The sequence below is a fragment of the Chrysemys picta genome, chromosome 21, assembly GCF_011386835.1.
Source record: "Chrysemys picta bellii isolate R12L10 chromosome 21, ASM1138683v2, whole genome shotgun sequence".
Classification (NCBI taxonomy): Eukaryota; Metazoa; Chordata; order Testudines; family Emydidae; genus Chrysemys; species Chrysemys picta.
This window is the reverse complement of record NC_088811.1, coordinates 6,300,046-6,326,461: the sequence shown is the minus strand read 5'-3', so window position 1 is coordinate 6,326,461 and position 26,416 is coordinate 6,300,046. Positions and strand designations below refer to the sequence as shown.

Below are 26,416 nucleotides of genomic sequence, written 5' to 3'. Positions count from 1 at the left end.
AGAAACTCAAATTAATTTCAAAACCCTCCTGCTGCTGACGGAACACTGGGAACTTTGGAAAAACATTCCATATGGAAGTATATTATGTTTGTTATAATTTGGATTTATTATCCCCTTTTTCATTTATTGATGTGAATCAGGAGTAATTCCATTGAAATCAAGGGAGATATTGTAGGGAAGGTGAGACCAGAATCAGGTGCAGTGCCCACGAAGTCACTTGCTCTGGTTGCTTAAGTGAAAGTTTTTGATGCATGCTGTCATCATCAGGATTGTCACAGTCCCAGAAGCCATTGCAATGCCACAGACCAGGGTAGAGAATGAGTCTGTGGCAGATGAAGGGGTGAGAAGCAAATTCCCTGTTTCCATGCCAATGTTCTGAGCTACAAAAATGAAGGAAAGGGAAATATGAGAGTAAATGGGAAATAACACAGTGCAGGGCCCAGTTCAGGCCTGGTGTCAGCAGGTGCCTCCTCATTAACTTGCACCTGCTCATACCTAGTCTGAACTAGTCCTACAAAGCTTACCATGGGCTGGCATTTGCTCATTAAGGGGCCCTTTCGCATCTGTACAGGGATATAGGAGAGGGAAAGGACTCACTCTCCGCACCTTGCACAGGCCACTGTATGGCTATCTGTGTTGCGGCTCCAGGTCTGCAACTGGAAGGGAAGAGGCAGGGAATAGACAGAGGTATGGCGCTGCCAAGCTATGTGCTGGCCTACATTGATGTCTGGCTACACCTGAGCAAAAAGTACCACATATTATTTCCCCCCACCCCCAGGGAACCTCACCTGGAACAATGCCACACTGAGTCCTACTGCTGGTTCACTGTCCTCCCTCTCAGTTTCTCATGGAGCACTTGTGTACATGCCATCCCCTAATACGGTTGCTTGCGGGAGCCAGGAATCCTGAGTTCTAGTCCTGACTCTGGTAGGCTAGGTCACTGGGGGTGAGTTACTTCCCATCTTTGTGCTTCTGTAAAATGGGGGAAACGAGCCAAATCCCTAGCAGGTGCTGAGCCTCTGAAATTCCAAAGTGAAAAGTATTAATAAATAAAAATAATAATGTTGGTGCAAACTAACAAAAGCATAATATATAGGGTCAGCTCCTCAGCTAGTGTAGATCCATTGAAGTTAATAGAGCAGAGCCGATTTACAGCCGCTAATCTGACTCTAAAAGTTTAAAATGTCCCTTTAACAGCAGAGGGATCAACCTTTACACTGATTTTCTTTGCTATTGTATGTCTGTGTCAGAAACCCTGATGGTAAAGTAATTTTCGCATGTACCAATTTAAGGTCTTCACACCATACTCCTGCAGTGAAGAATCAAGGCACTCTCTTTTGCATTTGGTTTTCAATTTCCAGCAATGGCTGCTTGTGTTGGGCTCTGTACAGTCCGAGTGCACCATAAATAAAAGTCTGGTAATATAGTGCAAAAGGCAGAGATGGGTATGGTCTGAACACAACCTGGACACCCCATCATACTTGAGTTATAATTCTGTCTTTGTCAGGCAGGGCTTATCTACTTGGGGACACTCAGAAAATAAATCTGAATTAATGAGTGTGTGAATTTAAAGTGGATTAGTTAAACCCTTGTAAATTGTGTGGCTGTAATTCAGGTTATCTGTGAATTAAACTAAACCGAATTAAGATTACTTTAATTCTGAATGAAAGTGTCCGCACAGGGGTTTAATGCAGTTTAATTTATCCACTTCTTCCCACTTTAGTTAATTCAGATTAATTTTGCTGAGTGTCCCCATATAGATAAACTCTCAATCCCGCTGGCACTGTCTACACTTAAAATGCTACAATGGCACAGCTATATTCACTATAGGGTCGGGAGAACCTTTCCTGTTGCTGTAGTTAAGCCATCTCTCTGAGAGATATTTGCTAGATTGACAGAAGAATTCTTTTGTTGACCTAGCGCTGTCTACTCTGGGGGTTAGGTTGGCATAGCTACATCTTTCATACTCCTGAGACGTAGCTATGCCAATGTAAGTTTTCGGCGTAAACCAGCCCTCTGTGCCTTTGGCCAAATGGTTTATCCTCTCTATGCTCTACTTCCCGATCTGTAAAATGGAGTGAATACTATTTGCTGCAAGGTTGTGAGAATTAATTATAGTGTTTATAAGGCAGTGTGTCAGTGCTAAATAGTGGCAGTATTATTGCTTCCTGGGCCTGGTGTTGCGTGACAGTAAGGAGAAAATGTTTTTAAGAAGTATCAGATCAAGTATATTCACACAGAGTGCAGTAGTAACAGAACTTTACTGAGTTCTGCATTATTTTGAGACCATATTAATATTTGCAGAGGTTAGAAATAGGCCTACCCCATACACCTTGGTTTGGACACCCTGGCATTTGAACCTGGATTTGGCTCTGATTCAGAATTTTGCAACCCCAGATCATTTCTAGTTTTTGCATCTTTTAGGCCTGTTTCTGCTCCTGTGGAAGTCAACGGCAAAATGGATTTCAATGTGTGGCTGAGAATTGGGGTCTGCTGAAACTAAGTGGAACATGGAGTGCTTCTCATGGGGCCCAATCTCCTTGGTAAATTCTGACAATTCAGTCTTTTGAGTGGTTATTTTATGGATAGCTGCTGTCACAACTGTGGAACATTCTTATAGGATTTAGCAGATTGCTAATCTTTCTATAGATTTTTTTTAACCAGTAGGCTTTGATAACTGGGATGTCTGGGGGAGATGGTGTAAATCTTATGCCGGGCCTACCCATATCCAAAGCAGGTCTCCAATGTGAACAATGTTGGTAAAGAAAGTCAGTAAGCCAGACACATAACTTCGGGATAAGGATTAGTTCCAAGGGCAGTGTTGGTTAGGCCTGGGCACTATGGTTTAAAAGTCACATAGAAAGGATTTCATTCTCTGTTAAACTCCATAAGTTTTCAGAATAATTTTTATAGACCTTTGAGTAATTGAGTAATAGAATCCTACAGGTTTTATCGCTGTTACATAGGAATTTTCCATGAGGACCAGGACACACACCTCAGGGCATTGGAGGAGGAGTTAGAAACTTATCTTATCTGTTGTAATGTCCCACTATCTAACCTCTCATGCCAAAAGTTCACAGTGACTTTGGTCCATCTCTCGTCTAGCATTTCTCATTTCTGTCAGCAATCACATGTCCAAAAGTTCATGAAAGTGACCATCAAGTACCTGTGCACCCTCAGGCACTCAAGTAGTTAACTTTATGTCACCACATGGAGTTAGAATAACAATGAGCAGTGTTCAGAAGAGACTTTTCAAAAGGCTGATCTCTCTGGGAGCACATTGTTGTGTAATTTCAGGGTGTAAAGCAAGCCACTTAGCTGATAAGGCAGGAGTCATTGTAAATTGTTTTAAAAGCCTTCTGGTTTGAACATTTACATATTTATCCTTTACTGTTAAGAGACATTACCTTACCTTTATTCACATCTTGTATTCTTTCCTCAGGGACATGCTAGAAGAATACAAGCCCCTACAGAGGAAATGGAGTATCATCACCTTAGATTAAATACAAATATCCTGTTTTATGCTGAGTGTACTGAGGAGGCTTAGGGGTCAGGAATAGACTAGTGAAGAGATCTTCTGCCTCTCATACAAGCAGCAGGGCAGGATTTTTAGCAAGCACTCAGAAGAACACAAGACCCAGGGCCTAGCTTCCACACCAAGCATCCAAAGAGATTTAGTGATGTACACTACAGCCTGCAGCAAGGGCTACTCAAAGGAGCATGTGCTGCTTTTAAAAAGGAAGGTAAACTGTGCCCAGTTGCTTGTCATCCCATCTCACTCAGTGATGTTCTGATCTAGTGGCTCAGGTCCCAGTTAGGATCCCTCAGAGTCTACTCCACACCTCTTCCATGCACCTCCATCATGTTAAGATGTGGTTCTGCTTAGCCCAGGGCAGCTCTACACACTTACTTTGGTATAACTACCTCGCTCAGGGGTGTTAAAAATCCACACTCCTGAGTCACGTAGTTATATCGACCCTAACCTCTGTGTAGAATAACAGGAGGAAAAAGCAGTACAACATTATTTGTGTCACTAAACTCAGCAGATCTGTCTCTGAATCCAGACAGGGAGCTGATCTATTAAGTAGGAAGATGCCTTTTTTACAAAATCACTCTAGGACTGCTCTTTAAGGCTGGCGTGTTCAATTAAAGAAGTAAAGCTATTAATAGCCCAATAAAGACAACTGCTAGGGTAAATACCTCAGGAGATCAGCATATTACTAACTGCAGACATGCATTATGAAAAGTCTTAACAGGGATGCTATCAACATAAAGCTAATAAAAAGATTCCTCACCTATGTTACTAAAAACACCAGACATTTGTATTAAAACTGCAACAGTTTTAAGAATCTGATTTATTGTTCACTCTATGTTGCTTGTTTAGGACCCAGCACTGCCAGTAGGATGTTGCTTTAGGCACATGAGTAGTCCCAATAACTAAGCATGTGTGTCAATGTTGGCAGGATTTGGGCCTTGATTTTTGCTCTTCAATAAGCCAGACAAAGAAACCGAATTAGTCAAGCCCACTGTTGTTTCTACTCACTTTCTGATTGTCATGTGCTAGCAAGAGAGACAAGGTGGGTGAGGTGTTTTTTATTGGATTAGCTTCTGTTGGTGAAAGAGAAAAGCTTTTGAGCTACACAGAGCACTCTCAGGTGTGGGAAAGGTACTCCAAGTGTCACAGCTAAATGCAAGATGGAACAGATTGTTTAGCATAAGTAGTTAGCACATATTCTAAGGGACCATTCAAGGAGAAGTAGCCCGTTAACACCTCAGCAGTCATAGAACAAAAAAAGGGGGGTTAGTAGGTTACAGATTGTTGTAATAAGCCATAAATCTAGTGTTTAGCAAAGTTATGAATTTAAGCGCCCAGGCTTGTCTTTTGAAGGATGAGGACTGAGAGGTCAGCTATGCAGTGATTGTTCTGTGAACAGTGTTTGCCCACAAGTGATACGGTGTTTTTGTCTTTTTTCATTTTTCATGTGAGTTCATTCGAGAGTGCGATGATTGTCTGGTTTTGTTTCACCCACGTAGTTCTTGTTGGGGCATTTGATGCATTGGATGAGGTACAACACATATTCCGATAGGCATGTGTAGGACCCCTGCATCTTGAAGGGCTGTTGTGGGGGGTATTGATCATTGTAGCAGTGGAGATATTGGTGGTTTTGCATCTGTAGTTATGGCAGGGTCTGGTGCTGTTTGGAGTTGGTGGGTCCTGATCTGTGGGGGGAGCTTGCTGCTGCTGCTGAGCTTGTCGAGGTTGGGGGGCTGTTTGAAGTCAGAAGAAGGGGTTTAGTAAAGGTTTCTTTCAGGATGTGGTCCCCATGATAGGCCTCTATACAGGTCAATTGCATTCTGAAAGAGTTAAATACTAAATAATGCTAAAATACAGCTGCAAATATACCAGAGGGAATTGATTCTTTACCCTTTTGAAACTTTCAAAAATCATATCACATGCTTTCTGCACCGGTTGGACAGGCAGCATTGCATGTAAAGAATTTCCTGTCAAATGGCAATAATAGAAGATCTCAGGGTGATATTTTTCAGGAAAGGGTAACTATGTATGCATCGCTCAGATTTCATTTGATTAGGTGGAACTCCAGATTAGATCCAGACCAAGAAACAATTTTGCAATCCAGTGTATAGTTTATGGTAAATGTATTATTTTTGTATGCCAGCCAGTTACTGCTGGATTTTATTCTATTTTTGGCTGAGTGCTGCTTCACGTGAGGTCTGAGAACGTTGCACAACACACTCCCCCCCAAAAAAACACTCACTGAGGTAGGAAATATTTCAGACAGTCTTCAGGGCCCAATCCTCCTCCTCCAGGAAGCCAAGCTGCGTTTAATTATCGACTTCCAGAGACATACGATCCAATCTGGCCCTTGTTGCATTAAGTTGATATCTGAATAATTTTATTCTTTAAGAGCCATGCAGAAATTCAGTGGTATCTCTTTTGCTGCACATATCATAAATTCACTGACTCTTAGTGGGAGTGCACCTGCACAAAGCAGCTGTACTCCATGATTCTGACATCCTAAATGCCTCATCCTGCAGGCTTTGATGCACATTTAACCTTTAAGCACGTGAGTTGTCTCATTGAAGTCAGTGACTTAATTGGAGCCAGTGTGATCGCTCACACGTGCTTGTAGGATTGGGGCCTAAGAATGCAGCCTGATACTGCACACTTGGAACCTGGTTTTACACCCTTAATCCATTTTGTTCACATTTTGCAAATCATGCTTTGGTTGCAGACAATGAGACGACACTGGTCGATTACCCCTGCTCTTTCAAATCAGCTTCATCTTCTGGTTCTCATGTGCTAGCATAAAGCTGCTGTGTTTGGGATTCCAATACCCTAGGGCTGATTGGCCTGATCCAAAGCCCACTGGTGTCAGCAAGTCTTTCTCATGGGTTCCAAAGAGCCTCACAAACTCCTTTGTTTCACTGTAAAAATATATGTATATAATATTTCCATGCCTGTGTTTTTAATCCCCCTCTTCTTTTCACCTTTTTAAAATATAAGCTAAACCTTGGACCTTAATTGCCAACCCCTCAACATTCACTTATTCAGGCATTAAATCTAATCTAAACCCTGTTTGGAACCACATAATGATTTGCATCTGGCCATTAGTATTTCAGTCCTGCAATTTACAGTCTATTGGATGCTGCTGCAGATGTGGCTCAAAGCTCTCTAATTTAGACTGCGCAGGGGTGGATTAGGCGTCCGAGTGCCTGGGTTCTATTCTTGGTTTGTCTCTGGTTTACTGTAGCTTGGATAAGTCACTTAAAAGGAGCTGATTAGGTGAGGTGCTGAGCACCACAGGTATTATTGACTTCTGTTAGAATTAGGGGTGCTCAGAAGCTGTAAAAATCAGCTGCCTCAAAGGTGTGTTGTGGAGATTAATTAATTCATGTCTGTCAAGCACTTTCCTTGGAGGACAGGTTCTGGGGAACTACATAGTGTTACTATTCCTTCTGAGACAATAGATATTGTTGCATAAGCCGTTTGGATTGGTGCTGGCACTAATTATAATAACAAAACAAATGTTTTGGATTATTGAAGTGTTAAACCTCAGGCTCTGGGGAAAGCAAGAATAATCTCTTTTTAAAACCCAGGGACTAAATTCATCCCTGGGGGAATGCCACCAAAATCAAATTGCCAAACTCCCATTGACTTCACGGGGCCAGAATTTCACCCCAGGGTTTTCTGTTGCACAGCACTGTCTCCCAGTGGCATATGATCAATGTCTGGTGGCTTTTGAAACTCTAGATTATTGATCTAAGTACTGAAAACTCCATTTGTCTGTCAGGAAAAGCCTTCCTGCAATGGACTGCATTAGAAACCCCTTGTGAAAATTCTGACACTGTCTATTCAGTGGGATGCTTTCCATGTCCCTGAAATTAACCTCCTTTCTATATCCTGAGAAATCATCCCTGCCTGGGATCAAAAGCATACTTGTCAAGAGCAAACATTTAGCCTTCGGAATGTACCAGATTGCACAAAGAAGCAAATTGTTAAAAAAAAAAATCCCAGGAGCATAAAACCCCCTTACAAGGTCTTTGCTTTCCCCTCAGTTTTATACCAGCCGAACACTTTGCTGTTCTACTAATATAGTCAGTGGGCAGATCCTCAGCTGCCGTAGATTGGCATAGCTGCAATGAAATCAAGGAGCTCTGCCAGTTTACACCAGCTGTGAATCTGGCTCAACATATCTGTCAGGAACAAGGTTCCATCAAAGTCCATCTCAGCATCAGTTTACCCAATATTGCCACCTCCCTTCTCGGTAATAGAGTAAACCTGTTTTAGGCTTCCCAGTCCCTCCCTCTCCTCTGTGCAACCCCCTGGTACTGAGGGAGTTATGTGCTATGTGCTATACAAATTATACCAAAAGATAGCCCTTGCCCCAAAAAGCTCTACATGACAAGCAGGACATGACAGGAAAACAAAATCGACTAATAGGGTAGGAGGATGAGGTCACAGAGCTCACAGGACTGAACACAAAAGCAGAAGTCAGAGCTCATCAATTGCTAGAAGATCCTCCAAAATTTCTTCACAGTCCAAAGTCATGCTGAGTCTGTCAGGCCTTTTCCATCAGTCTCTTCCCGCTCCTCCCCCATAATTCCCATGCTGCCTCTTTAAGCTGATGTTCTACTGAAATCAGGTATGTCTGGTAATACAAGAAGTACATTCCTGTGGTATATACATGTCCCTCATACATTTGGCAGTAATCAACTTATTAAAGTAGGTCAACTCATGGAAATCGTATTATGGAACAACATAAATGCTCAGCCCTCTGCAGTAGCTGGAAAGGCTAAGGATGAACAATTACTTTGCTTGTGGCTTTAAGTTGTCCAAAGTGTGATAGACCCTGGAGGCAGCTGTTTACAGCTGTGTTGTCAAATGGGACTAAGGTTGGGAGAGCAATCAAGAGAGTGAGGAAGGTTTCCGGTGGCTCATTTCTTCTAGCTCATTTCATTACAAAGAGGCTTTTGTATTGCAAGGGGAAGAAGCTGGGTGACTGACTGACTTTATAAATATGCCTTAAATGTTTTGTTTGCAGAGGTATTTTAACTGGGTTGGTCACAGGATATGAGAGAGACAAGGTGGGTGAGGTAATATCTTTTATTGGACCAACTTCTGTTGGTGAAAGAAACAAGCTTTCAAGCTACACAGAGCTTAGACCTGAAAAAGAGCTCTATGTAGCTCAAAAGCGTGTCTCTTTCACCACCAGAAGTCCAATAAAAGATATTACTTCACCCACCTTGTCTCTCTTGATTAGTGTAAGGAGAAAAGGGTGAAACTGCACTAATGTGCTCCCATGGCCATTGAAAGGGAAAACAAAAAGTTCCTCGTGCTACCAGTGTTCTCACAAGCCCTGTGTGTGTTACGCTGTGAATGGCAGTGACGGGTTATTCCAGAATAATAAGCTGTGAATGGCAGTGACAGAGGTTATTCCAGAATAATATGCAGACCAGGAGTATAAATGTCTCTAAAAAGGACTTGGAGGGAATTTAATGCTTGTGAAAAGTGCTGGATGCTGATGTGTTCTGTTTAACCACAGAACAAATAGTGATAGGACAAGATTCCTTCATGCTACCCAGCCAACACACCACGCCCCTCTCCCAAAGCAATCATCTTGCTGGGCAAGAGAGGAGTCCAATATCTGGGGCCGATTCAATTACTGGCTTGGCTTCTCTGCTGAGGCTGGCAGTGTGATGTGAACAATGGGAAGTGGACTGAGATTCACAAACGTATCGGCACACTGACCAGCTATCGGATGATAGACAGAAATCTTCTCCAGTACACTGACTAATGCTAAAGCATTTCTCTTCCAGGGGGATAATGTCACTATAAAAGATTAGCAGCAAATAACAAGAAGATGTATGATACTATACACAATTCAGTGAATCTCAGCAAAGCCATGAAGCTATCACAAGGATGAATTTACTGAGAGGATGTATCCCTCCCTCTCTAGACTTTCAGCAGGTTCAGGGTGTACTGTAGCTGGACATTTAGTAAAGTTCTCTGTTTCTGCGTCTTTGGCATCCCAAGTTGTACTCCCCAGTGGGTCACAAGCGGAAGGGGCATGAAGCAAGAAGGAAATTCTCCATTGGTTGTGATTTTTAAATTTCCACTGGATGTCTTTAGGAAAGACAACCATAGATGCCTGGGCTGGATGTAGGAATTGCTGGGTGACATTCTCTGGTCTGTGCTATGCATGTAGGAGGTCAGCCTGGATGATTAGAATAGTCTCCTCCGACCTTTTTTATGGGCCAGCTTCTCATTAACAATTTGGCCTTTTTAAGCCACTCAGGTGGCACAAAGGGGCCAGAATCTGGCCATAAACAACATGTGGAAAGTTCCCCTTGTAGAGGGGAAAGTGTCTCTGGAAAAATTGGTGGACTGGTTATTTTGCCAGCCACTCCCAAGCCTCCTGGCTTAGGCAGCATGTTAAGGGATGGAGGAGGTGTGCCAGGGGCAAGCGCGTGGTGCAGTATAGTATAGTATAGTATAGTATAGCAGAGCTCTACCAGTGCTCTACTGCTGTAAGTTAGAGTAGCCTAAAAGGTGCTCTAACTTACGCCAGAACGAGGCTGACACAGAATCAGATGCCCCTCTGCCATGTACATTGGCCAAACCGGACAGTCTCTACGCAAAAGAATTAATGGACACAAATCTGACATCAGGAATCAAAATACTCAAAAACCAGTGGGAGAACACTTTAACCTGTCTGGTCATTCAGTGACAGACCTGCGGGTGGCTATATTACAACAGAAAAACTTCAAAAACAGACTCCAACGAGAGACTGCTGAGCTGGAATTGATATGCAAACTAGACACAATCAACTCCGGATTGAATAAGGACTGGGAATGGCTGAGCCATTACAAACATTGAATCTATCTCCCCTTGTAAGTATTCTCACACTTCTTATCAAACTGTCTGTACTGGGCTATCTTGATTATCACTTCAAAAGTTTTTTTTCTCTTAATTAATTGGCCTCTCAGAGTTGGTAAGACAACTCCCACCTGTTTATGCTCTCTGTATGTGTGTATATATATCTCCTCAATATATGTTCCATTCTATATGTATCCAAAGAAGTGGGCTGTAGTCCGCGAAAGCTTATGCTCTAATAAATTTGTTAGTCTCTAAGGTGCCACAAGTACTCCTGTTCTTTTTACAGAATCAGAGTTTCATAATGGACACAGAGCTCAGACACTGGGGAAAACTGAGCCCTATTAATCTCAGAAAACATGCCATACAGACCAGAGTCCGGTTTCAGGTACCAGTGTAGATATGGAGTGACTCCACTGACTTCAACAGAGTTAATATGGCACAATTTAGATCAGACTCAGGCCCCACATCTCTTTTATTTATAGGTCCTGTGCATGTACTGATTCATGATGGGCATGAATTGACAAAAGACCATGGAATACAACCCCTGCATGAAGCACATTCCAAGGTGCTGGGCAGAGAAACCCCCCACAATCCAGCTGAAATGAACATGTGAACTAGAAATAACACAGAGGAGGGAACTAAGTTTTCAAACTAGCAGATTGAAGATCACTAGTACAAATATCACAGCAAATCCTGAAGTCCTTGGTTGCACAGCTGAATTAATTTACTCCTGTAAGTAAGCCCATTACTGACATTAGTGTTTGCAGGATCAGGCCTTACTCATTTTTTCTTGCTCCTCATTGGGCAACACTCACTGTATACTGGAAAGTATAAGGCTGAGGGGACTGATCCAAAGCCTGCTTGAAGTCACTAGGAAAGTTTCCCTGAATTTCTAGTGGGCTTCAGATAAAGCCCTAGATGTGTTTGTGAATTAGAATAGCACCTGCAGTCTCACCAGCTACAGCTGAATGCAAATACATAATACTGTTTAAGAACCTAGAAGGGCTGTATGATGGGTCCAGTGGCTGGTGCAAGGACGTGGGAGCCAGGACTTCTGGTTTCTAATCCTGGCTTCATCACTGAGTTGCTGTGTGACCTTAAGCAAGTTGCTTTATCCTTCTGTACCCCAGGTAGCCCATCTCTAAGAAGAAGAAGAAAAAAAAAAACAGGGATAATGATCTAAGGGCTTGTCTATACATGAAAGTTGTTCTGCATTAAGGCAGGGTGTGAATTCAAAGTGGAGTAGCTATGCCTTGACTTTTATAAAGCACATTGCTATCTGTGGATGGCAATTGGTATAATACATGCTAATTATTGCTAGGGTGACCAGATAGCAAGTGTGAAAAATCAGGACAGGGGGTGAGGGGTGTAGGCACCTATATAAGAAAAAGCCCCGAATATCAGGACTGTCCCTATAGAATCAGGACGTCTGGTCACCCTAATTATTGCTATGATTATCATCCAGCATCTGGCAAGGATGGGGTTAAAAGCCCATCCCCAGCATAAGAGCTGTAGCAGGTGTTGGCCCTCTTTGTTGCTAAATGGTCACATGGCTGGGTTCAGCTAAAACTGCTAGCCTCAGAGGGCAGAGCCCATGGGCCTCTAGGAAGATTTAAACAATTGCTAGTGTACTAGGAGCTGCCTGAACTATTAAACATCTTCAGTAGTTGGATTTGGGGTGGAACTGTTTTCCCACTGCAAAGGACAATACCCAGGTGTATCTACCAAGAAGAGTGTAAACAACAGAAGTTGAACTGTTTTTATAACCACTAGGACACCTGACTGTGGAAATGTATATTCTGAGCTAAAATAAGACCCTGATCCTGCAGTCTCCTACATGTGAGTGGATCCCCCACCTCCATGATGACCCTGTGGAAATCAGTGGGGCTCTGCATAAGTGTTGTGTTAGAGGAGAGAGGAGGGGTAGTAGGGGCAGAAGCATGGTGGAGCTGAGCTCTGGTAATCCTTCACTGCTCTCTAGAACTACCTTGGCTCTGGACTTTGTAGGATTGAGGCCCAAATATTTTTCTTGTCGGGCATGTGCACTGTGGGGTTTCACTTTTGTCATTGGCTGGTCATGGCTACTAGATTTAGCTCCCAGTCCTGAAAAGATTTCATTGGGTTCTACCTGGATGGTTCCTTCTGTAAGATTAGGCCTTTATTTATTGCAGGGTAGTGTGGGGCTGTAGCATTGACTCCGAGAGGATATAATTTGCTTTCGTTTCATTATTTTTAGAAAAAACAATGATGCATTTCTTTATTGGGGAAAGAAAATGCACATGAAGGATGACTTGTGCTTTCTCAGGAGGGTGATGTCACTTGTGCAAACAGGTAAGTGGTGGCGTTGATGGGGGAAACCCTGGTCAGTTAATTCCAGCACTTGTGCTGGAGTTCTATGTGCACTTCCCTGTTGTTTTTCCTCTGTTAACTATTTATTAAAATCTATGCACTGAGCATCATTCAGTAAGGAACTGGGCGGTGTATATTATTTGTGCAGTTTTCATGTGCCCATCTCTTGTGTGCATGAAAGGCATTTGCATAGCTGTCTAATGTTCGTTAGGGTCATTTGAAAAACCCTTTTGTCTTGTTTCCCTTCAGTCATCAATCATCGTCTCCCCTCTACTTCCAACATGTAGCAGAGGGGCACACCAGGAATGAAAATGGAATGGGCGGGACCAAGAAAAACATTTGCTTTAGATAAATGCGTCACTTAAATTCACAAGACAAAAGGAATTTGCATGGAGCCAGGGTGAAAAGCTGGGCTTGTCAATAACATACTATTGATTGCTTCTCTGAGCAGCTACAGATGTCTGAGAGATGGTGTCAGTTAAACAGTAAAGCAGTGGCATTGTGGCTTAGGGGGGATGTAAAAGGTAGCAAAACAAGGGTGTGATGGAAAATAACTAACAATAAAATTCCTATCTGCTTGGGATCCCCCAAACCTGTTCTGCTACTTAAGATTCTTGACATTGTGCCTAATCCTCAACATGCCATTTCAAAAGGTAAACCTTGAAACAGGCCAAGCAAAGCAGCTCTTTCATCTCTGAAGTGTTCGCTGCCAGGCAAATTTGACTCCCTTAGCTGCTGTGTTGCTAGCGTTCCCATGTTCCCATGCTATCGAGGTCTTCTCAGATGGAAGCAATGAAAAGATAAAAGGTACAGATACACCAGTGCAAGTCAGGAGTAACTCCATTATGGAGAACAGGAGTACTTGCGGCACCTTAGAGACTAACAAATTTATTTGAGCATAAGCTTTCGTGGGCTACAGCCCACTTCATTGGATGCATGTAGTGGAAAATACAGAAGGAAGATATATATACACATACATATAGAGAACATGAAACAATGGGTGTTACCATACACACTATAAGGAGAGTGATCAGTTAAGGTGAGCTTTTATCAGCAGGAGAGAAAAAGAACTGTTTGTAGTGGTAATGAAAATGGCACATTTCCAGCAATTGAAAAGGAGATATGAGGAACTGTGGGGGGGGAGGGAAAAATAAGCATGGGGAAATAGTTTTACTTTGTGTAATGGCCCATCCACTCCCACTTTATTCAAGCCTAATTTAATGGTGTCCAATTTGCAAATTAATTCCAATTCAACAGTCTCTCGTTGCAGTCTGTTTTTGAAGTTTTGTTGTTGTAATGTTGCGACTTTTAGGTCCACTGTATGAATGGAGTTACACCAGTGTAAAACTGCTGCAAAATGAGAATTAAGCGGAATTGCTTTCTGGAGGGGACTGAATCGGTGGGTCTGATTCTCCATTGCCTTGTCCTTTGTGCACTTACCTACAGCAGTGCAAAATGGTACCATTCTGATGTAGTAGTGTTTTACACCTGCTGTGCACTGGTGTAAATCTCTATATAAGGTGTGGGTCAATAGAAAATCAAGCCATGAAACTTCCCAGTTCTACTAAATGGTGGTTTCTCAGGCAACTTTTAGACTAACCCTAAAATGTGTATTTACAAAAAGTACAGCAGGAGGATTAATTGTTTGCTTCTAGTAGGTGTTCTGTAGTTCCTCTATAAACAAAGCTTGTTATCTGACTAATTTTGCGATGCAATAGAAGTGGGAAATTGGATGAGATTATTAAAGCCAGTTTCATGCTCCAGAGTGCTGAGATGTTGGTTGGTTGACCTTTGAGCTGTTGCTGTTTAGGATGAATGCAAAGCCTATTATTTATTATTAACTCTTTTATTGCATTAGGGCTAGAGTCCATCCAGGACAGAGCTTCATAGTGCCAGGCACTGTGCAAACATATTTGTTAGTCTAGCAAATGGTCTTTAAAACTTACCAGTCCATACACAAAATTATTCATTTATATTTCCATAGCACGTAGGAGCCCTAATCATGGATCAGGACACCATTGTGCTAGGTGCTGTACAAACACAGAAGAAAAAGACAGTCCCCGCCCCAGAGAGTTTACAATTGACGTATAAGCCAGTAGATGGATACAGGCGAGGAAACGACGAGACAATATTGGTCAGCATGATAGGCAGCTCTCCAAGCATACCAGCAGCCTAATCATTGCTAAGTTTTTTTTTATATGCATCACAGCAAAGGAGAGTTTTGAGGAGGAGGAGGAGTTAGCTTTGCAGAATGTACTTGACAGCACTTTAGCATGATCACTGATAATGAAAACACTACCACCTTTACTCATTTAAAAAAAATACTGATAGTGTGCTGTATACTTATGACATGGTTTTTGGCCGCTGGATGTACTTTTACTTTGTGACTAAGAAGAAGGTGATCAGTATACCTGTGGTAAGTCTGTAACCTCCTCCACCCAACCTATTTTTGTTCTTAATTTTCATGCATAAACCCCACTTCATTATAACTAGTCCCAATAAGCAGAGTGCTGAGGTGACTGATGCAGTGTTTGGGAGAGTGAAGATGGTGGCTGGCCTCTGGTTTTGTATCTTAGAACATCCATGTCCTGTTGCTTAATTACTGTATTGCTCTCTGTGTGGTAGAGAGATGAGGGGGGAGTTTGGCATGGATTCACCCATCCTTTCCCCGTGACCAAGGCCCCGCTTTGCTGGTGACTTTCTTCCAAGACGTGCAGGACGGGATTCTCTTAAAAGCCCTTCCATGTGGTTCCTATGACTTCAAGGGCCGAGAGTCAGATTTTTTTTTTCCCCCCAAAGGTGCTAAGCACCTAAAACTTCATTTGAGCTGTAGATGCTCAGCACTTTTGAAAATCAAGCCACTTTACCCACAACTGTGGGGCTGCACCTAAACCCGAGACCCAAACATCCCCTGACCTTTGGGGAAGCTTGAACTTGGCCCAGAACTGGCCTATCTCCACTTTTACTTATTTTCATTTAATTTTTCCTTCCTTCAGGTTCCCCAATCACCCATTGCCTCTGCACACTAGCATTGCAGACTGCATGTGATTGCTGCTCAGAAGCACTGTCTTAAAATAAGCCTCTTGACAACCCCTAATTACTTCCAAGAAAAATTGCATCCAAAATGTACCCGCTGTCTCGCTCCAAGTTTAAATTGGTGCTCTGAGCTATCCCTTCAACTCCTGCCAGTGATTGGTGCATGGGTCATTGCACAAAAACAGAACTGCTCTTATCCTGGGACACACTTGAAGCACTTTCCTTTACCCCTAAAATGTTGAAAGGGATTGTTTAAAGTGAGTGAATTTAAACTGTATCCAGCCAACTGGACAAGCATGTGACAAAATTTTAATAAATAAAAGTTTACTGATGTGTGCCGTATAATTTATTTTCCACAGTTCAGCCACTTCTTGTGGTGATTTTTTTTTTTTAGTCATCTTATAGCCTTAACTGTTCAGCTTTTCATTCTGAGTCTATAATAAACCTTCTATAGTGGCTGTGTGTGGCGATGTTCCAGATCCGCCCCCAGTGTAAATTGACACTAGCACCATTGACTTTGGGTGAGCTATGACAGGTCAAACATGTTGAGGGTTTGGTCCAATATGTTTATTCCCTGCAGATAAGTGGCCATTGTTGTGGATCTGTGGTTCAGTTCTTAATGGCACTTCATTGTGGCTACCCAATATCCAAAATAGATTTTTTTTTTTTTTTTTTCCCAGAATGGCTGAGCTGGGCCTGGATGTTTCAGAGGATTGGTAATAGGTTAATAACTTCTGCTGTATGTATCACTATCTTGAATCCAGTGATGGTCAGATGTGTGTGTTAGAGAATCAAAGCAATACTGTACGTAGTCCTTGGCCCTACAGTTCATAAGCCACTCATGACTGGGTAGTGGGAATAGAACAGCCAAGGTAACTTGGCTAATCGTATAGTTGGTGTGAGTTGCGTTGTGCAGCCTGTAGCTGTAGAGGCTGGGATTGAAGCTGCAGATGTACCGGAATTGCAAAGCCAGTGCATCTCCTTATAGTAGAATATCCATGAGGCTGGCCCTATGCTTACCCTCCATGCAGCCCTTGAGGGAGGGCATGGCCTAGGGAGGTATGGCAAAAGCATTCTGCCCTTTAGTTGCACTAGGATTCTGGATGGTTCCATAGGGGTGTCATAACAACATAGGTTAGAGACCCCTGGGGCTGCTCTAGCTTATGCTGGGAAATTCCCTGGTAGCTGGCTGGCTTCCAGAATCTGGTGTTAGCAGGAAGAAGGCTGGTCCTGGATGGCCCAGTGGTTAGGGCACTAGCTTCGGACTTGAGACCTAGGTTCAAGTCCCTGCTCCTCCATAGACTTCCTGTGTGATCTTGGGGCAGCTACTTAGAACTCTCTGCCTCAGTTCCCCATCTGAAAATTGGAATTAAAGAGCACTTCCCTGCCTCAAAGGAGTGTTGTGAGGATAGATACATTGAAGATTGTGAGGTAATGGGGACCATGTGAATACGATAGAATGTGGGAGAGGTGATGCCACACATCCTCAATTCCTGCTGAGCTCAGAATGTGGCCCTTAATGGGTAGAGAAATAATGGCGTGCGCACAGGGATCTGGGATCTCCTGTGTGCTAAGCCTGGGTTGGAGGCTGCCCTCTGTATAACCTATATAAGTGCTAAGCAGTAGTAACACACTACAGGGTTTGTTCTGGGTTTTGCATACGTATTGGAGTCTGTGACATGCAGTCAATGTGGAGTGTTCATAGCTCATCAGTCCCATGCACTATATACTACGGGTGAGATTTCTAAAGGAGCCTAAGGGCTTGTGTATATGGAGAATGTGCACAGAGCATGCTGGTGTGTGGATTGAAAGCACTCCACGTGCACTAACTGGCTGTGTGGACACTGCTATCACACTACAAGTTATGAACAGCAGAAGATCAAAGTGCACTACAGACCTTCTAGTGCACAGTAGCAGGGTCCACAGGGCCAGTTAGTGCATGGCAGGCTGGTGCGCAGTAGACTTCCATCCCAGAATGCTGTGAACTCTCCATATGGACAAGTACTAAATGATTTTGGATTTTCAATGGGAAAATCCTCCTGAGTCACAAAAGTGCCTGTGAACCTTACAGTATGAACCTTACCCACCCTCCAGTAACAAGCTAGACTGCATGTACAATGTGAGAACGGGGAAAACATCAGCTGCAAAGTTTCATATTTACAAAATCTGGAAACCCCCCAGAAAGTGCCTGCATCGCTGCATTTTGGTTATTTATTTTAAACATGCTCGTTCTAGTTTCTGGCTTGTTTGGATACACCTCATTAATACTGTTTTCTCTGTGTGACTCTTTCTGTAAGTCATTCAACTTTACATCCCACATTGACTAGTTAGCATAGGGCAAAGTCTTGCAACTTAACTTGTGATCTGGTGTTCAGTTTGGTATTAATTCTTTAGCAGAATCTACCAATGATTAATTTGGTACAGAAGCTAGGTGATACTTGCACTTTCTTACACTTTAGCAACAAACTCCCATTCAAGGTCTTACATATCATTAATTGAAGTTATTTACTGGAAGTCAGAATATCATAACCTTTCATGTAGCCACTATGACTACTGGTGACCAAAATGGTTGTATCTTGGTAGCCCCATTGGAACATATAGTAGCCCAAATGAATTGGGGAGAGCAGTATCTTGTCACGTTGTACGCTTCTTGAACCAGCACTGGCAGTTTTGTAGACTTTCTCATAAATTTCTACAGCCAAATAGCTGCTTAATATTTTGTATTGCTGTATAGATCCTTATATGTAAGGATCTTGAAGTGTTTCCCAAACACTAAGTCTCACAATACCCCAGGTAGGTAGGTATTTTCCATGTTTTACAGATGGGGGAAGAGAGGTAAGAGAGGATGAAGTAATTTACCCAAGGTCACATTGCAAGCCAATGGTAGAGCCAGGAATAGAATCCAGGAGTTCTGTCACCCTACCTCATCCTAACCTCTGGCCTTGGACTGGATTTCCCCACTGTGTATAATTGAGTTTCTGATTCTCTGCTCCCCCCTCATCCCAAACTTTCTTTCAAACTGCGTATTCCAGGAATAGTAATGGTACGAATGTTCTGAAAGCTCTTTTCATAACAACAGGTGACTGGCAGGAGGGGACTTATCATAAGTTAAATAGGCGTGTGTCCAATGAAGGTGCCAAATGTACCTTAAAAGATTTTGCTTTCTGCAGCTCATTATATATTGGGCCCTCTGCTACCAATGAGTTTGACCTAAGGGGTCTCCATACTCATGGGAGGTCATCACAACAAAAAGGCAGCAATATGGCACTACAATTCCCTTCTCCTGAACTAAGAATGTAAATCTTCAGTACCCATCATCTCTTGTGAAACTCAGCTCACCAGTCAGAGCGGGTGAAGGTCAAGTGGAAACTTGGTACCTTCTATTTTCCTCTGTGAAAAGAGGCCACGTCAGATTTTTATGCTTTTAATGTCAAACTGTCTCTGACTGCAAATATTTCTATGTACATTTATTAATTTTTTTATAAACCCGACTGGGAAATCAAGTTTGACATCTAGATAGGTTAAAATTGCAGAGACGTTAATGTGCTTGCCCTTTAAATGAATAGATTTGATCTTTCTCATACCCAAAGAACAAGGAGCTATCCAATGACATTTCCTCTTATCAGTTTTAAAATACACTGCTTGTTAGTCAACCCCTAACCACGTGGGATCAGACTGGAGTTTCATGTAGGGCACATGTCAATGCATGATTGTCTCATATTGGGAAATGATACCATCCTCTGCAGCATCTGGTACTGTCAGAGACAGGATCTGAGGCTAGATGGATCATTGGTCTGATGCAGAATGGCTGTTTGAAAGTTCCTAGTATAAAGTCCTGTTTAACGTGGCTGAATGAACTTGACCCAATAATACACATGGCATTTCCAAGTCATATGGCTAAGTGCTGACACATGGATGGCTTTAGTTACTGACGAAGTGTCAAGAACACAGAGGAAACCTCAGGCCTTACATTTTTTTTTTATTTATATCTTGGCTGTAACCTGAGCTAACACTGGGAAAGTTCATCTCTTATTTTTAATGCCGTCTGTGGCTTTAGAGATCTAATAACTTTACAATATGTCAAGTCCTCAAATGAACATTCACTTTCCTAACAATTAGCTCTGTGCCTTAAAGTTTAAGCAGGGTCCAGGAGCATTTCAAGCATTTGGATGCAATAAACAGTCTTCTGTAGTAGATTAAATATACACAGGACTAGGAGGCAGGGGACTTCGGTTCTAATCCCAACTCTGACACAGGCTTTCTGAATGGCCCGGCCCAAATCGCACACAGCCTCTTCCCAGGAGATGCTGATCCCTCACCAAAGTTCCACTGAAGCCAGGGGGAATTGAGGGTGCACAGCAGCTGGGCAGGATGAGGTCTTCAACCTCTGTCTGTTCCCCCAAGCGTAAAACCGAGAGAGCTGCTTATCTCCCCTTTATCATGGAGTGTGGTGAGGATTTATTTTTGTTTGTCAATGTCAAGCACTGTGACCATGAGACTTGCTGCATGGCTGTGTCTTCACTAGACTATATGTTCTTAAAATTCCCACCTTTGTCTACCCCAGCGCAGTTCCCCATTGCTAGCAGCAGTGGGAATCCCTCACATAGACTGTTGTTCTCGATCCCATGTTCTCTAACTTTTCTTGGAGCAGGTCAAAAGTCAACAACACAATGGGTAAAACACAGAGACGCTAGAGTGCTGGTGGCACCAATTCTCTAGCAGCTTTTGATTACTAGCAACCTAAAGCTCTGTGGGGGGGTGGGGTGGGAAGAGGAGGGAGCGTGTGTTTATCTATTTAAACATCATATCTGTGCATGGTGTAACTCTCCTTGCAAAGTGAGTGCACCAATTAGTATGGGCACTAACCCATACTGATGATTATTACTGGATGATTTTATTGTCCTGAGAGAGAGATGCCAGAGGATCAGTCCCCTGGTTCTTCTCTTACTAAACAGTTTAAATCCCTGTGGGGACATCACTCCACCTGAACCTTCCAGTCTTTCTCCCCACTTTTAGAGATGTTCTGAAAGCTACATCCTCTGACATCGCTAAAGGCCAGGCCTTGATGGAGTGGTGCCATTGAAACAATGCTTCATTCAATGCTAATGAGCATCCAGTCACACACAAATGCAGCCACACCATGAAATATAGGCACGATCCCCACAGCAGCCCTTCGCTACCTGGATTTGAACAATGTCTCTCTCAGACAAGCACACTCTGTGAATCGCAACCAGATTGTACCAGAATCATTCTGCTCAGTCTACAAATCTTTCACATGACAGACCTCGCTTCCCCTTCTCCTCTGTTACTGTTCAAATATTTCTTGTCATATGCATGATTTATCAGTGGTGCTGCTACATTTAGTGCAGGCAGGCCTGCTTCCCCACACCAGCTCCTAGTGAGATCACCACCAAGTCGAGACAACTAGGTCAAGCGACGTGGTATATCTTAAATGTAGAGTGCTACGCTTTTCTTGCCATAAATCAAGACTTTGTTTTCCCTTCAGATCCTACTTCCCCATCTTGCCATTTGGAAGCTGCCCTGTGAATCGTTAATGGAGTATGCAGTCCAGTTCTGGTTATCAGATATCCTGTTCACTGAAACAGGATCATGGTTTCCTGACATCTCTTAATTGCATTTGGAATTCCCCTGGTTAATGAACTTATCTTCCTGCCTGTCAAACATTCACTTAACTGATCTTGTGCTGTATAATTTATTTTCGTTTCTTTTTTTTTGCTGTTCAGAAATGTACTTCCTGAAACCTTCCCCCTTCGGGAGAAAATGTGGTCTATTTGCTTCCGTTCCGCTCTTACTGTTCTTTAGTTGCAGATGATGCTTTTTAGCAGCATCTGTTTAACAAACTTCCTGTTGCTATGGGACTGTAGTTCTGACTTTCCCCTTTGGAATTTTTTGCTAGTTGATCAGTTGCTCCTTATGTCTGCATTCCCCATATGAGAATTCTTTTTCTGGTTTCTCTTCCAATATTGCATGTATCTCCGATGCTGAACTTGGAGTTGAGACACCAGGGTGTCTCAGACCTGTTGTGCAACCTTGAGCATGTCATTTAATCTCTCTGTGCCTTTGTTTCCCCTGTGAATGTCTGTCTTGTCTACTTAGACTGTAAATTCCCCAGATCATGGACTGTTTCTTATGAGTCTGTACAGCACCTAGCACAATGGGACTCCCATCTCAGTTGGGGCCTCTAGGCTCTACCACAATACTACTACTACTACAAAAACAAACCACAAACACCCTCTGCCTTATTGTCCACTCTCAGCATATGTAGGTATCCTGTTTTTCCTGGTGTGATGCAAGTAGAACTTGGCCCTTCACTAGCTGAAACGCTCCCTGGATATTGTCACACTAGTCATGAGGATTTTGCCAAGTGATTACTTTGAAGTGTGTAGACAGATAAAAGAACTGGCTTTGCAGGGCCAGAGTGTTTCTATTATTATTAGTAATACCCAACACTGATCTAGCAATTGAAAAGAGAATTTCTGTCCTAAAGAGTTTGCAATCTAAATGATCCCTACTGGAAAAATCCCTTTCCAGATGATAAAGGGAATATTTTATTGTAGGCCTGAAACTAACAAACAATAAGAGAAGAGGTTTCAGCTTTTATTTCAGAATAATCTACATTTAATTGAAGTTCCTGGAACTCTTGACACCTCTTAACCCCAATGACTTGTATTTGTTTGTTCTAGTTATTACTTGTTCATCCCTAAGCAAGGCTATGTCCAATCCTATGATCAGATCTGCTTTCCTGGGACAGAGATGAAGCTGAACCATAAAAATTACCCTTCCTCTATCAGGGGTAGTTAATTGTTTTTTGTCAAGATGTAAATTTCTTGGTCAAGGTATAATCAAGGTCCAGACTCCAGAGAAACTTTTTGACACCACAATAATAAGGATAATAAATAAATATACATATTTTGCGGTACATTCAAAAACATCTGGCGGTTCAGATTTGGCTCATGGTCCACCTATTGACTACCTCTGCTCTAGATGCTTCTGCCAGAATGACCTAAGGCTGGCAGTCATCAGAATGGGCTGGGAGGTGGAGGCAGAAGGACTCTGCATGAGAAGAGCTGGAATGATGTTAGGCAATAAAGAGGTTGCCCCTCACTCAGCTATTACTTCCGTTGGAAACAGTCAATGACCACTACAGCCTCAGTATCCAATCCATCAAAAATCTATGGCAACACCCTATGCTAGGAAGAATTAAGGTGAAAGAATAGGAACTATAGAAAGGCTCAAACCATGTAGGGTATTGTATGTGAGATCCATATTTGATTTATTCCTCTGCCAGGAAACAAATCCATTCTAGAAACAGGTTTTTATGGGCACAATGTTCTGTAGTTTAAAATAGGCTATTGTCTCCTTTGCTTTAGGCTTGTATTTCACAGGCAGGTGCACACCAGTTGGATGAGTGCTGCTTATTCCTTTCATTCCTTTACAGCCTGGTCTTGCCTCTGCTAAAGTTAATGGCAAAATGCTAGATGAACTAAAAGGGATCGGGATCAGGCCTTTAAGTCTCTACCAAGTGCAAGGATTAATTTGCATTATAATGTAGCTCTTTGCTGTGATCCCATTTGAGTTGGCTTTGTCCATTTTATATGTTGCAGCCATCTTGAGGACTATTTCTGTTTCAATAAGGAGAATTCTATGAAGCTTCTTGGTATTAGTCAGCTTATAGACTAGATTATTTCTCTGACTTTTTAATTTCCCGACTCCTCTGACAAAGCTCACAGCACTTTTGAACTTGTGATGTCCTAAAGAGGTTGTGATGCCCATGTCCAGCATTCAAAAGCTTGATGCCTCCACAGTTGATTGGCCCTAGTGCCCTGGGAAGGTAATGGAGTTGATAAATATGCCCATCTCTGGGTGTCACAGCAGAACTACTCAGAAAAATGAAGTCAAAATGTTGGCACAAGGCCTATCTCGGCCGATCTGTATCCCTCTTGCATCACATGGACTCTCCAGTGTCCAATCAGGTCCTTTCTTGCAAGTGATATGAGGACCCTAGAAACAAGCTGTTCCTCTTTGTTGTCCCAGCATTTATAGTAAACACACCGTTGTGAATGCCCAGGCCAAGCTGGCATTATTGGAACAGTTCTCCAAGCTGCACTGTCTCAATAAGGGAAGCTGTTGCTGCAAACAGCAAAGGGATTCCGAAACATTAAATGAAAGACTTAGCAGCTATTAATTTGGCTTTCCTAAACAGGACTGAATGGCTCTGTTTCACAGCCCCGGATATGGAAATCCTGGAGCTGCTGAATTACAGGCAGCTTCCCTCCACTCTGGTCTGCTGCAGAGTTTACTACTCCTGGGGGAATTCTGCACCACTGTGCGTGTGCAGAATTCATGTTCCCCACAGATCTTTTTTGTTTCCCCACAGAAAAAATGACTTTCTGACAAGAAGCAAAGGGAAGCTTGTTGCTCTGTCTGAAGCTTTTTGACTTGGCTCATTTTGATGTGTTTTCCCCGCTCTGAGGCAGAACTAGGCTGAGATGCTGCATGTATTAGTCAATGTCATTCTGATAGTTCCATACATTCAGTCCTACATAACACAGAGCTCTTATTTCATTGTTCAAAGACGTGTTCAAATTGACTGTTGGAAAACAATACATCTGCAAAAGGGCAATTCTTGCTCCGCCATGGGCCAAATTGCAGTTGTGCTCACAGTTTTGTTTTGTTTTTCATATGCTGGTAGGGGGATTTGCTTGCCTGATGTAGGCAAGCGAACTGGAATAGTTTTGTATTGTTAATTGTGACTGGTATAGTGCAGGAAATTGCTATTTTGGGAGATCTTACTGTATTACGTTTATATATCATTGTGGGCCAGGGGTTGTATAATTCTATGGGGGAGGGTGACCACAGTCCAGTGGAGGGTGATGAGGCAAAATTCACTCAAGTTGTAACAGCTCTAGAGAGGCTTACATATTCTGGTTCAAACTGGATTCTCTAGAGACCAACAAACAAAGAAAGGACTTTTTAATTAATAGCCCTAGTTTAAACTGACTCAGGGCCACCTTTGTGATCCAGCAAATGGACAGAACTTTCTGTCAGAAGGAGGGCCCCAATCCTTGGCGAAGGGTTGGAAGAACTGATGCCTGCCAGATCCAGAGGTTGGAATTGGGGTGACCTCTACTAAGCTTTTTAGCATGTGCCTGGGTACTTTTATTGTTTTGAATGTTTTCTCTGTATTGCTCTTACCATAAGAATAAATGCACTTGCTTAGAAAGAGCTGTGTGGTAACTGATGACAGTGAGCAATCCTGCTGCTTATAGCCTCTGGAGAGAGAGCAAAGCAGAAACACTGGCCTGGTTAGGCAGTCTGACTTGCTGGGAATAACAGTGTAGGCAGGCAGGGCCAGCATTAGGCCGATTCCCCCAATTCCCCCGAATCGGACCCCGTGCCTAAGAGGGTCCTGCACCTAAGAGGGGCCCATGCCCAGATAGAGTGCGGCAAGCCCGCAGCCCCGTTCCACGGGGCTGGAGAGCCAGGCAGAGCACTGCAAGCCCCAGGGCCCCGCGACCCTGGCCCGAACGCAGCAAACCCCGTGGCCTTGCTCCCCTGGCCAGAGCGCCGGGTGGAGCACTGCAAGCCCCGCTCCCCCGGCCGGAGCCTGGCAAGCCCAGCGGCCCCACTCCCCCGGTCGGAGCACGGCAATCCCCGCTGCCCTGGCCGGAGCGCAGCAATCCGAAGTGCTGCCGAAGACTCGGAGTGCCGCCTGGTGAGTACGAGCCCCACGAATCGGGCCCCGCACTTGCTAAAGCCGGCCCTGTAGGCAGGGAACCGTACAGCCTGGAAAAACCATGGTCAGGAGGAAGAGATGTGGGTTTTGTGACTGCTGAGGAGCCAGAAGCCTCAAAGTGGATGCCTTGGCTGGACTACAGACGGAGAATATAGGTGCAGTTGCCCTAAGCTGTGACAGACGCTATAAAGGAGCCTAGGGACTCCAAAGGCGATTGTGTGAAGCACGGTACAAACACTTACAAACAGTAAGAGAGTCCCTGCCCTGAACACCTTCCAGTATAAATAGACAAGACAGAGAGAAGGTGAGGAAGAGGAAGAACCGTGACCTCATTTTACAGGTGGGGGAGAGAATCACAGGGAGATCACACAGATTGCCTCAGATCACACCTGGCCTCTGTTTCAGAGGCAGGAATTGAATCCCCACATCCTCAGTCCTAGTCCAGTGCCTTCACCACCAGACTATCCTTCCTCTCTACAAGATCATCCTCCCCTACGCTAGAGGCTGGGTTGAAGCCTACTTGGAAATTTAGGTGGGAGCTTTCCAAAGCACCTAAGTGATTTAGGTGCACAGGTCCCATTGAAAGTCTTTGGACTTGTGCTCTGAAGTGATGCTTTTGAAAATCTGCCCCTTAGCTGAAAAGTTGAATTCATTTCCTCACACGTCTTGTCTATTTTAGGTTTGGTATTGATCTGTCTATGTATTGTTGTAACCATTAATCTTTGCTAAGGAAATTGTTTCCGAGCACTCTCGAAAGGAAATTCCAAGGGCGAGATCAAATATGTATTGGAGGAGTCACTCCTTCTTTTTTCAGCTTTTGTTGCTCTGAGGATTTTTTTCTATCGGGAAGAAAAGGAGGAGAATGTCTTTTCTGA

The 26,416-nt window shown here is 43.2% G+C and overlaps 1 long non-coding RNA gene across 2 annotated transcripts in view; it reads left to right on the top strand.

The window, feature by feature from the left end:
• Positions 1-11,887: 11,887 nt before the first annotated feature.
• The window catches only part of LOC135976977 (uncharacterized), a 131,160-nt gene continuing 116,631 nt past the window's right edge, over positions 11,888-26,416 (top strand). Inside the window, exons 1-3 of one of the 2 annotated variants that reach the window (XR_010594266.1) lie at positions 11,888-12,238; positions 12,636-12,730; positions 15,745-16,211. This is a non-coding gene — a long non-coding RNA (uncharacterized LOC135976977). Of the gene's footprint in view, positions 12,239-12,635; positions 12,731-15,744; positions 16,212-26,416 lie in introns of those variants that run through there. The other variant, XR_010594265.1, reaches the window with a different exon arrangement.